This window comes from Athene noctua, chromosome 2 (genome assembly GCF_965140245.1).
Source record: "Athene noctua chromosome 2, bAthNoc1.hap1.1, whole genome shotgun sequence".
NCBI classification, from domain to species: Eukaryota; Metazoa; Chordata; class Aves; order Strigiformes; family Strigidae; genus Athene; species Athene noctua.
Genome location: NC_134038.1, coordinates 36,487,834 through 36,499,826, shown reverse-complemented (window position 1 = coordinate 36,499,826; position 11,993 = coordinate 36,487,834). Strand labels below are relative to the sequence as shown.

The 11,993-nt window shown below is 48.8% G+C and overlaps 1 long non-coding RNA gene across 1 annotated transcript; it reads left to right on the top strand.

The window, feature by feature from the left end:
- Window positions 1-10,160: 10,160 nt before the first annotated feature.
- LOC141956841 (uncharacterized) lies at window positions 10,161-11,346 on the top strand. Its single transcript, XR_012633023.1, has 3 exons — window positions 10,161-10,271; window positions 10,580-10,699; window positions 11,107-11,346. It is a non-coding gene; the product is annotated as an uncharacterized LOC141956841 (long non-coding RNA).
- The last annotated feature ends 647 nt before the right edge of the window (window positions 11,347-11,993 follow it).

Here is an 11,993-nt window from a genome sequence, read left to right as displayed (position 1 = left end):
TTTGACTGAACAGGTGGTTGACTGTCCACTCTATGACGAAGCCTTTCTTCGGAGTCAGGTGTAGGACTAAGCATATGTCCAAATTCTGTCCTTTTTTCACCTAGATATCTTGCCTGGTAAAAATTCTAGGATTCTTATTTACTAATTTTGAGCAAGTAGTAGGGTATTCAAAAACCATACAGATATCCAACGTATTTAAGGTCTCTGCCAGAGCACATCTAGGACCCCAGGCATGCCCTTAATTTTGTGGAGGATACTTCAGAATAAAATATGAACGTCAGCTGCAGCATGAGGGTAAATGTTGAATAGACGTGTGAGAATGCTGGCAACGCAGCCCCAAGGAGGAGCGAGCCCTGAGCCTACCTATGGAAGTAAAAGGCTGGACCTCTTTCCTATAGGAAGCCCTGGACATCGTGCTAATGAGTGTTTTACATTGGTTTGGGTTTGACTTTGCAGTGTTTCTGTTGGCTTTCCCCTTCTGCAGGGTTTTGAGCTGTTCAAGTTGTAAGAATCAAGTGAAGCCTATGTAATATTTAGGCACCGAGTAAAAAAAATCAATATTATTATCGTTTACAATAGGTGATTGATAGACACGGTTTACAGATTAAAATGTTTAAAATAGCATTCAGTTTGCCATCCTACTTCCTAGAGGCCAGTCTCATGAGTCGTCAAGCATCTGTTGTTGCCACTGGAGTAAAAGTCAGTTGTGAAAGCTCCCTCCCACCCTCAGGGCTGTCAGGTCATCTGCTGCCATTATCCCCTTATCTGCAGTAGGAACCTTAGAAATGTTAAGTGACTTATACAACCTATAGTGTTATCTAAAAACAATTTGGGTCTTCCTCATCTAGCTAATGAATTTCAGTAGGAGTAGTAAGAAAACCTATTAGGACTGACAACTAAGAGCCCTGAAATTTGGAAGAACCAGTGCCTTTGAGAACTGACAGTAGCTCCAAGTTAAACGGTTTCTTTTCTGTTATTCTTTCACTTCCTCAAAACAAGCACCTCTCCAGATCTGAGAACTCCTGGCAGGTATGATGAATGGCAAATCCTAATGAAGGCTATGGCTTGGCCAGAAGTGTTAGGACTTAGCACACCGTACAATTCTCATCTGAAATAGGAGTATCAGGAGCCAATTTCTTGAACATAATTTATTCCAGACACTAGCTGGAATAAACAGCATTCTGTAACCTCCTCAGATATTTTGCCAGTAGGGAGCTGTCTTTACACTTCTTTCAACTAAGTTAGTGATCCAAATACAAAATTCATCACTCAACAATACAATGTGGTTTTACAGACTCGAGGATTCGAGTTCATTACCAGAGACATTGTTGTGCCCTATCTGTATGTTTTTTCCTTCTCTGTCAGATCTACTGTAGCATGCTGCTCGCCTTGCCCTGTCGAGTAAAAAACCAAAACCAACCCAGCACTCAGTCTACGCTGTGGTTTAACTTTCTAGAAGCAACTCAAGCATACATTTAGTTTCTAAAATATTCATTGTTTTACTTAAGTGAAGCTTCATGCTAGAAAGGGAGTATAAAATGGGACCTCCTTAGTCAGTAATCGTCCTCTTGACTGTCTCGGTCTTTTTGCAGCAGACACTTTTAATGCTGTTGCCCCTAGTCCCCTGCACGATGTGTGCAGCTGTGACGCGTGAGCTAGATGTTGCTCTGGCACAGGCATTATGAACAAAAGCACTGCCATGGTTATAAACCTGACTTACCCATGCAAAGAAGGACTAGTAAAACAGAGCTTCACGGTTCCAGAGTTAGATGCAGCCCTCAGCTACACCTCGATGCAATTAAAAGAGAAATTTTGATTACTAGAAAAAAAACCCACAAGATTCAAAAGGACCGTTTCCAGTAACGGTTTCTAATAGAACATGGAAACATTTCTGAGGCAGATGCTACTGGGATCCAGTACGAACTGGCACCTATAATGCCACGCTGGCGAGCCACATGTGACAACAGAGCTTCACTTACTCCTTTGGTAGATCTCACGAAAAGAAAAATAACACATAGTCCACTCAAAAGTAAATCTGTTTAATCTTCTAACTCTTGGTTATGTTTTCTTTGACTCCTCAGGAGAAACCATTTTCATCTGTAGCGCTTGTGTTTTTAATACCTCCAATGTTTGTTGTTATCCTCCACATGAGATGCTGATTTAGAAAATAAAACTTCCAGTATTTCTCCCTCTGCTACACTGCTCATTTCCCCCCCAATACTCAGTTAGCTTGTCAGTATTTTTTTTTTTTTTTTTTTTGACAGGGAGTTGTCTAAAACTGCTGAAGATGGAGGGAGGTGGGAAAAACAGCAATTTAACATTGTGTGGAGCTGATAAAAAGATCGTCTTCCAGTTTCATAATCTGGTAATTGTGTCGCTGCAGATAGAAGCTTCTCACAGCTCCCCAGGTCAGTGGTCAAAGTCCCTCTGACTTTCAGTGAGTTTTGAACACTTTTTCCAGTATCTATAAATTAATCTCTAATGCTTTCTAAGATCTAACACCCTATACACTCATGTTTGTAATTTTAATTAAACTACTCACAGAGCTATTTATGAATACATGGATTTACAGAAATTTCCTGCGTGAAATAACTTGCTAAAACCAGATTATAAAGTAGATTATCAATTAAATCATATTTTATATTTTAAACTCTCTGGTAGTTTTTGTTGTTCGTTATGACCTTCAAACTCAATATGCCATGTGAAACGGGATAATATCCTTAGCTCTGGTCTTTCTACAGTTGTAGATGAGGTTCTTCAGCAGTAAAGGCCTGAAATCAGAACCCTGTGTACATAATACAGGTATTAATGGGAGGCTAAACCCTTCAGAGTGTCAATACACTTCTTTAAGGTGATATTCTGCAAATATGGAATTGTGCATCAGTTTTACATTAGACCATTTGTGGAAGCAGTTAAGTGCAGAGTCGCTATTGCAAATTTGGAACTAAAGTTTACCAGATATAAGAGTTTAATCCAAAGTGTCTTATTTTAGGACCTTGGAAAACTTGTAGATATTTAACGTTCCTCATTTTCCTTAGAACACTCTGGCTCGACTTAACTTGTAGCAGTCCGAGAGGCTGACCCGTGTAATTTAATCATTTTGTTGACAATGCAAGACTTGCTTATCTGTCATTACTATATCCTCATGAAGATCAGTAAAGAAAATTACTTGGTATGTTCGGGAAAACTGTGTTCGTAGCAGGATGTTAGAAGAAAATATTAACTCACAAGGCAAGTATTTATTATAATGATGAGGAAATAAAAGGATACTATTCCTTTAATGAACAGAAAGATATGAAGGCATTGCAACACATTTCTGACAAGTTAATAGGATAAAACCTCATCCTTAGATATATGGGGGAAAAAGCCTGACTTTAAGTTTACTTTCTCCGAGTTTGTTCAGGCCTCTTCTGAGCACACACCTGGAAATATTCCAGAAAGCGAAGTTGTTGTCAAGAAACCTAACGAAACGTCGAATCTAAAATAAATATTATACCACGATCAAATCTGACCGTGCAAACCAGGGGAGAGAGAAGAGCGGTGCCCGCCGGCCGCAGCTGCCCCGGCCCAGCCTCGCTCGCCGCCCGCGCCGCTCCGCAGCCGCGCAGCCGCTTCCGCGGGCCCGAGGCTGCGCGGAGCCGCGATGGGGATGCTGAGCCCTGTGTTTTGAACGCTTCCCTCCTTGGCTGCTTTGACGATACTTCCCAGGCTTGAGGGGGACACGGGCCCGGAGTGATGCTCCGAGGGATGTGGCAGGGACCTACCCCGAGGCTGCGCCGCCAGGTCCCCTCGCAGCGAGTATTTGGGGAAGCAGAGACCGGGGTGCAAAACTAGGTATATGCGTGAAATCATCCCCTTCCACCCACTCTGGGCCGGCCCCGTTGCCTCGCAGAGGGGACCTCCTGTAGCACCTTGGGGGTGCCCCTTCAACACTACATTCAGTCACTCGGGGGGGGCGGGGGGGGGACACCAACCCCAAAACCTATTCGGCTGAAGTTTGAGTCATTACTTCTGTGTAATGAGGTCCTCAACACGGGTAGCTAAGGTCTCTCTGATCCTTTTGGCTGTTTGCACGGCCATTGCTAATAGTCGCGTAAGGGCTTTGAAGTTATGGAAATTGTCTTCGCAGGCATTAGTGGGTGTTTTAAGAGGTCTCATTCTGGCTCGCTTGCTGAAAGATGCAAGCAAGCCAAAAATTCAACACTCTTCTGGGGCATCTAAAACGTTAGGTCCCTCCTCTGAGAGGGATTTCGATGTGAGGCCAAGCGCGAAGATACGAATGAGTGCATATATTCAAAACTACATTTTCGTCAGAAATTCAGATCTACCGGGCCGCGTTTAAATGCCAAGTGAGACAGCAGTGGGGGCGGGGGGCACTCAGTGTTCAGGAAACATCACTGGGAAACCTGGAATGTAACAGCAAGGATCAAAAGTTAATGGCCTATTTGATGTGAAAAGTGAGCTGGGGATGCCGGAGAGCGGGAGCGAAACGAGCCGGCGGGACGCACGCAGGGCGGCCGCACCGCGCCGCGCAGCCGGACCGCCCCAGCCCCGCGCAAGTAGCTAAGACAAAAATACAGCGCAGGTAGGAGCGCTTCGCTGTCGGTTTAGCCCGTAATCCGCTGGATTTAACTTCCTGAGCGGGGCGGCAGGGTGGCTGAGCCGGCTCTGCGGGAGATGCTCTCCGCGGCTTTCCGCGCCTGGCATCGGCTGGCCCCTGCGAACCCGCGAAAAACCCTGGGGAGTCGCTGCGGCGTCCCGCCCTCTCTTTGGCCGCAACACCGGGGACGACGAGGGAGCGCAGGGCGCCGCAGGTCCCCCGGGTGCTGCAAGCGGAGTGCTGCGCGGGGCGGCGCGGGGGTTACTCCTGTCCGCAGAACCCCCGCGCTAGCACCGCCTGCACCGGCCGGTGCTGGGGAAAACGGGGGGGAGTGGTGGTGGTGGTGGTGTTACAGCTGCGCCTGAGGCACACAGGGAAGGGTTCGGGGGGGGGGAACCGTGTGCTCCTCCGCGTTGGCAGGCCACGGTCGGAGCTCGCTAAAGTTACAGACCGTCCTCATACACCGTACCGAGCCATCACGTTGCCGGCAAAGCTGAGAAAAAAAAAATCTGACCCTTTGGTGCAATCAAAATATTTCAGCCATGCCGACTTATTTAGCAATATTTTTCTAAAAATAACTCTCTTCCTTGTACCCCTTAATTTCTCCGGTTTTAGCATACGCTTTGAATTAAAACTGTTGACAAGATTGTAACGAAAATACTGATTGATGTAAACATGGCCTGAAACATATCCACACCTGATTCTGGTTCTCTGACAATGCTGATTAAAGCCAACCCCCGCCTTCCCTCAAGCCCGGCCGGGGTCTCCAGCCTCCAGAGAAACTGTCCGGCGGGGCGTAACGGTGACAGAGAACGAGCGCCCAGGGAGACGCACAGAAATACGGGGTTCGAAGCCCTTAGGGCTCCCCAAGTAGGTTTGAAGAGGCACCGAGACAAGTACCCTGTATGCAGTCTATTTTTTTCTACCTCCTTGGTCTTATCCCAACCCTCAGATATATTCAACTGTTGAGAGAAGTCTGAAGTCAGCCCATTGCCAGCGCTAGAATGAAAAGGCTAAGAGAAGCCAAAAATGCCTGTGGTCTCCGTAAACTACATTGAATCGCGGGGTGGTTATATTTAGGTGGATAATGAAGCGCGTAAAACGGTAGATAAAAATCAGTTGCTATGGACTGTCTAGGATTTCGTGTGTTTTTATTAATTTTCATAGGAGATTTGAAGATTTACGTGATCTCCCCGTTAGAAGCGGAACCCACCCTCCGGACGGAGCGCCCGCACCCGGCAGCGGCGCGGCCCGGCCCAGCGGGAAGCGCCGGAGAGGGCGGCTGCGGCCCCCCCGCCCGCTGCGGCCCCCCCGCCCGCTGCGGCCCCCCCGCCCGCTGCGGCCCCCCTGCAGCTGCTCCGCGCCCGACCTGGGCCGGACCAACCCTGCCCCGGCCCCGCCGCTCCGAGTAAGCGGTTTGAGCTGTGAACGGAGCCCAGGGCAGCCTGAGCCGCGGGGAAGGGGGCGGGGGGGCGGGCTGGGGGTCGCACCAGAGCCCTTGCTCGGGCCCGGGTGTCTTGGCTCTGCAGCGGCTCCAGGCGGGTTTCGGGCTGGAGAGGCGCACTGCAGAGGGGAGGAGTGGAGGATGCTGCCGCCTCCGCGCAGCAGCGCTCTTCTCCGCCTGAGCCGGACAAGTACAGCCCGGGTCCTAACTATAAAGCAGCAGCTCTTGCAGCCTCCCCGTCTCCTAATTCACCGCCGCCACCATCTCCCCCTGTCCTGTCCGTCCGTCCCCGTCCCTCCTTCCCCCTCCCAAGGGCGCCGGCACCAGCGGTAGCACCAGCAGGGCCGCCGGGGCCGGGTAGAGGGGGGAGTCCTGCTGGATCCCAGGCGGATCTCCCCGACCCAGCGGGGAGGAGCGGCCGAGGCGGGAGCGCGGCGCGGAGCGGGAGGGGGCCGCTCTCCCCCGCCCTGCCCTGCGCGGGGCGCGGAAGCGGCGGGGACCTCCGCGGCCGGGGCCGTCCCCCTCCTGCGAGGGGAGCGGGAGATCCCGCAGCATGCGGGCTTCCCACCGGGATTTGTGTTCCATCTTTCTAGTACGGACAGTTGGCGCGTTTTGAAGATTTTCAGCGAAGTTCCTGCCCCTGGCAGTACGCGGCGGCAGAGCGGGGCAAGGGGCTGAAGAGCCGTGCTCTCGCGGGCGGCGCATCCCCACGACGGCGTTAGCCTCCGCCACCAACCAAAGCTTAAAATCCCCCAGCGACCGCATCGCTGACACCTGCCAGCCGCGCCCCCCATCCCTCTCTCCCCCGAGCCACCGCAGGGCTCCCCCGCGGCTCGTCAGCGCCGCAGGGGCACAGGCAACCTGTGTGCACGCAGGGGCTCCGCTGCAAGCCGCGCCCGGCGGGGCTGCGCGGGGCTGCGCGGAGGCGGCTGCGCAAGGGGGGGTCCAGCGGGGCGAGCAGGTGCTGCCGGCTCGCAGGCGCTGCCGTGCCGACATGACTCCTCAGGCTTCACCGACCGTGTTTATTCTCTCTCTCTCTTTTTTTTTTTTTTTTTTTTTTCCCTTCCCCGTTTTTGGCTTGGTTTAACAGATTTCCGTGCGGCGCAGACAGCGGTGCTGCGCCTCACGCTTTGCCTCACGTCCAGACTTCAGCTACGTGCCTGTCGCAGCCTGAGCTACTTTCTGTGACGATTTCTTCCTTATATTCCTCCCCCAGGGAATATAGACAAATAGATGTACAGGGTTATTTCCAGGTGGCCAATGACTAGCACTTCAAACCGGTTAGCCTCCTTTGTTTGGCGAAGCGGCATCATTAGCTGCCCATTAGCTGGGTTAGCGTCACGGCGTACGTCATCATCCCAAATCACAGCATTCTCACTGTCCTCGGTGCCCTGCGCTTCTCATCGCCGTGCTCTCGGCCGTCAGCCGCCAGGGAGGTATCCCGCCAGCGAGGGAAGTGACAGCACACCCAAGTGTTTCATACCGTGTAGAGATATTCAGTGTCACGTCGCTGGCTGGTGGCGGAGATAGATACCTGCCAGATTAACAAATCGAGGTTGGGATCCAAACCTGCCCTGTTAAAATGACGCGGTACAAGCAGCCCAGGTGGCTTCTGGGCTGCCACTCACCTCTACGGCTTTATAGCAACTAATAGTAGTACGAATTTTAATAGCAGCCCCGCGTTCTTCCCTCCGTACGTTAGTTTCTGTTGTACGCTGCTGCGGACAAAGGAGGGGTAGAAAAGACGCTTTCTGTACCAGAGTGTAAGAGCGGTATCAAGTTATCATTTGGGGCAGGGACAAGGTCTAAGTTCAAGAATGGGAGTTTTGCTTGCCAGGCACTCGGAAGTGTGCAACCCACCCCCCTCCCCCCCAAACAACAGCAACAGTAAACCCTAGATGCTAATAAACCTTAAAAAAAAAAAAAAAAAAAAAAAAAGCGCGCAATACTGTTTAAGATCTATCTGGAACACAGAAGCACAGTTGCTGCACAATGAAAGCAGAACTATCCTTGTCTCCGAGCCACAGACAAACGTTTCTCATCGTACAATAGCGGGGAGAGAGAATCGTGCCCAAAATGCGCTCGTCTGGTACCCTCGGTCACTTCTATGGCTGTCGCACTCCTCAGGTCCCGGCTGCTCCGGGGAACAAATATCCACCTCGAAGGGGCCAGGCGACACTCTCTAGTATCCCCGCGATGCAGGTGAAAGTGTAGAGCATGTAATGGCCGTAGCTGATTCCCAGGTTAGTACCACGGCAGAGGGGATATTCTCTCACAACCCGAAGCCGCAAAGCGGCAGATTTCTCCCTTCCCCACTCCGGTCTGACAGCCACGAGTGACCTGAGTGTGTGCGTGCGTGTGCACTCTGCAATATGACAGCGTGGAAAACGCATTATTTCCTGAAATAACAAACAATCAGCTTTTTCAAATAATCCGTCTTTTGCTGTGTTTTGTGTGTGGAGGAGTGCTTACCTCAAGTCTACTCAGGTTTCCAAAGCAGAAAAATTCTGTAAACATTGCAAATCATCTAGAAGTGTTGGGTTGAATTCTGCGAACCTAGAAACAGACACGTACTGCTTTTTCAAAGGAAAAAAAATATATTAGCAGGATACGCTATTAAAGAAAAAAAATATATATATATATAGTGAAGGGGGAAATAAAGAAAGAGAAACCGAAATGGTATTGGAAAAGTCTTGGCTCTGGTAAGCGAGGAAACACTCTATCTTCTTCCAGTGCCACTTGATGAGACCATAAAGAGACACATATCGTGCATTTTCTCGGTTTCTCAATATCCCCCACACATGGAGCACTCGCAAGTTTCGACAGCTATTGCCAGGGCTCGAGCTGGTTTCCCTCAAGTGAAGAAATGCATCTTTAAGTGGGAGATCTGCCACTGGCTAACCACAGTCAGAGATGTCTTCTGGGATAAACAACATTGTTAATTCCTTCAAGCTCCATCTGTGGAAATGATAAAGTGCAGCCATTATGAAAGACTGCAAGGTTAAATTAATTAGGTTTCTCCATTATGCTGCAGCCTTCTGAAGATGATTGCTATTTCCCTCTTAAATGCCATTATTCCTAGATCTATCTAGCAGCTGATGCAATTAAAGTGAACATAATGTAAATTTAACAACACAAATAACACTTTCCTCCACGTATGTTTGGATGGGGCATGCAAGGGCTATATTGCAGGCTTCCACTTCCCCCGTAAACATCTGATGTAACCTTAAAAAAAAATTCAAACAAACCAGGGTGTATTTGGATACTTTTCTTCTGCGAATTCTTGGATCAATACTTTTGTTTCATGTTTTCATGTTCTCAGTAATGTTAAGGGATCTAGTTACAAACTCTTGCCAGTAAGAAAGAAAATATGCCCCGCTGTGCACCCTCCTAAACACTTCTAAGAAATAGTGTTTTCTTTTCATTTGGAATGACAATTTTGTTTGTCTGCTCTGCCCCGGCGAGCGAGACTATAGATTATTAGTAGACACATTTAATTCCGGACCATAACGCGGGCGGCTGAGCCCGGGGCCGACACACGCCCTCCCGGCGTGGCAGCGCCGGCCGGGGGGCCAGGGCACCCGGGGGGCACCCGGGGGGCACCGGGGGACGGAGCCCACCGGGGCCGGGGCGCTGCCTCCTCCGGGAGCCCCCGCCGCGCCTCTCGCCCCGACTCCCACCCCGCTGCGATTTTATTTTATTTTATTTTATTTTATTTTATTTTATTTTATTTTATTTTATTTTTTTTAAAAAAGTTTTATTTAAGGAAGAAGCGGTTTTTTTCTCTAAGTCTCTGCAGTCCTTCATGGGTCATTATGGCTTAATGCAATTAACGTAACCTTTTGTAACCCAATATCAAGTACTTCCAGGACAAATCTTTAAACACATCACTAATCGTAAAACAAGTTATGGTGTCTGGGAGTAAAAACTAAGCTATTTGCTATTTGCGCTGATACTTTCAAGCTTCTCCTCCCTTCCCCCTTCCCTTTCTCGCTAGCTCTCGCGTCTTCGGTTTATGGGGTTTGCTGAAACGCTGCTTCATGTTACTATTACATCCCCCCCCCCCCCTTTTTTTTTTTTTTTTTTTTTTTTTTTTTTTTTACTGCTCTGTATTTAGCCACTAGAAATCCAGCGTTGAGGTTTTACAGCTTTCGTGACGAAGACCGAGGGGAATACGCTGAAGAAGGAAAAAGCCGCCGCCGAGGAGGCGGGAGGTTGTGAGTGAAGGTGAGTCCCCCCGGGCCGGGCGCACCCCCCCCCCCCGCCGCTCCGGGGGCCCGAGGTGTGGCTGGGGCCGGGGCCGGGACCGCGGAGGCCTCCGGGGGCGGCGGGACATCCATCAGCAGAGGCCTATCCAGAGGGGTGCCCCCCCCCTTCCCCCGTGCTAATTGCTTTTGCTTTTCTTGCAATTAGGGCCGGGGCGCTCCCCCGCGCTCCCCCTCGCCCCGGGTAGAAAGCGGACAGGGGGAGATAAAAGAGAAACTGTAAAACTTGTCGCTATGTTCACAAACATATTTTTTCCTCCCCTTGTAAAGCTTTCTGCAGCATGCACAATGAAACAGGTTTGGCTGAGAAGTTTATGTTTTATTTAACGACGAAAGGCACTTTCTGGTCTGCTCTTCGCTTCCCGCTGTGCACTTTGGGAGCAAATCCAGGTGGGATATTTAAATTTGGTTCAAATGTCGCACGGATCATTTATAGATGGTTCAAGGTAGAAGCAGATCCTTAATCCAAATGTAGGCGTATTGTTGCCTGTTCATGCATATATTTCTGTAGGCGGGTGTTAGGTAGATCATGTCTACACAGTCGACACCAAAAGAGGCCCAGCTCACTGCTGTGGTACCCGATGCAAAAAATGGGATGAAAAAAGCTGGAAATAAATCATACAGGAATTCTGGTTCAGGAGAATTGCATCCTAGTACTTAAAGTATTAGATTCTGTTTGGATAGATTATTTAATCTACCACACACCATCTCTATACTTTAATTTTCCTCATTATGTGTGCAAAATTGGTCTTGTCCTGGTTTCACTTTTACAGATGAGTTTTCGTTTGTGTTCCTAGTTACCCCCAAGGAAAGAGAATCCCTCCAGGAACCTGACAACGCAGAGAAATCATTTGCAATGTCACGGGGTACTTATGCATTATGCTATGTTTTATGAAGTCCTCAAAATGTGTCATCTTTTACTGTTCTGCATTGGACTTTTGTATGTCAGAAACGGGAATTAACTCTACGTATTTATTATCATGATATATTTTCCAAAAAGGATGTAAGAAAAGCAACATTTAAAAGGTCCCAACCGTATGTTTTTGAAGGGAAAAAAAACAGAATCACTGTAGGCTGTCTGTCTTTGGAGAGACTGACAGGTTTTCAGAGAAATCCTGCAGAATGCACAATGCATTCACCTTGTCTAGTTTAATAGAGGCAGAAAATGATTAGAGTGTGTTTTAATACTTGCTGTACATGTGACGTAGGAAGCCAAGGCTCAGAACAGTTCAAATGTTGATATACCCAGCTTGAAAAAGCTTGTCAAATAAATCAAACTGTTCTGGGGGCAAACCCATGTTGTTTTTAAACCACAGAGTGGGGCAGTGGGCGTGGTTACTCCCATGGTTGAATGGTGAATGTATAGATTTAAAATACATTTTGCCACACTGGTTTCCAGAGGATTGTTTTGGCCTCGTATTCCAATACCATGAGCCAAAACTCTGGTCAATGTTTTGACAACAGAGCCAGGAAAAACAAAAAAGGCTTAGCCTGTGAAAAAGAAATGAAGATGTAGTGAAGGAAAACAGTAGTCTCTCTGCCACTGCCTTACTCAATCCATATGTGGACTTAAACACAGGAAATACCCACCATTCACCGCAATCAAGCCAGGGACTTGTGCATCAGAAAGTGCCTTGTGGAACTAATTGGGCTCTATTAAGATTGTCATTGACATAGGAAAGCA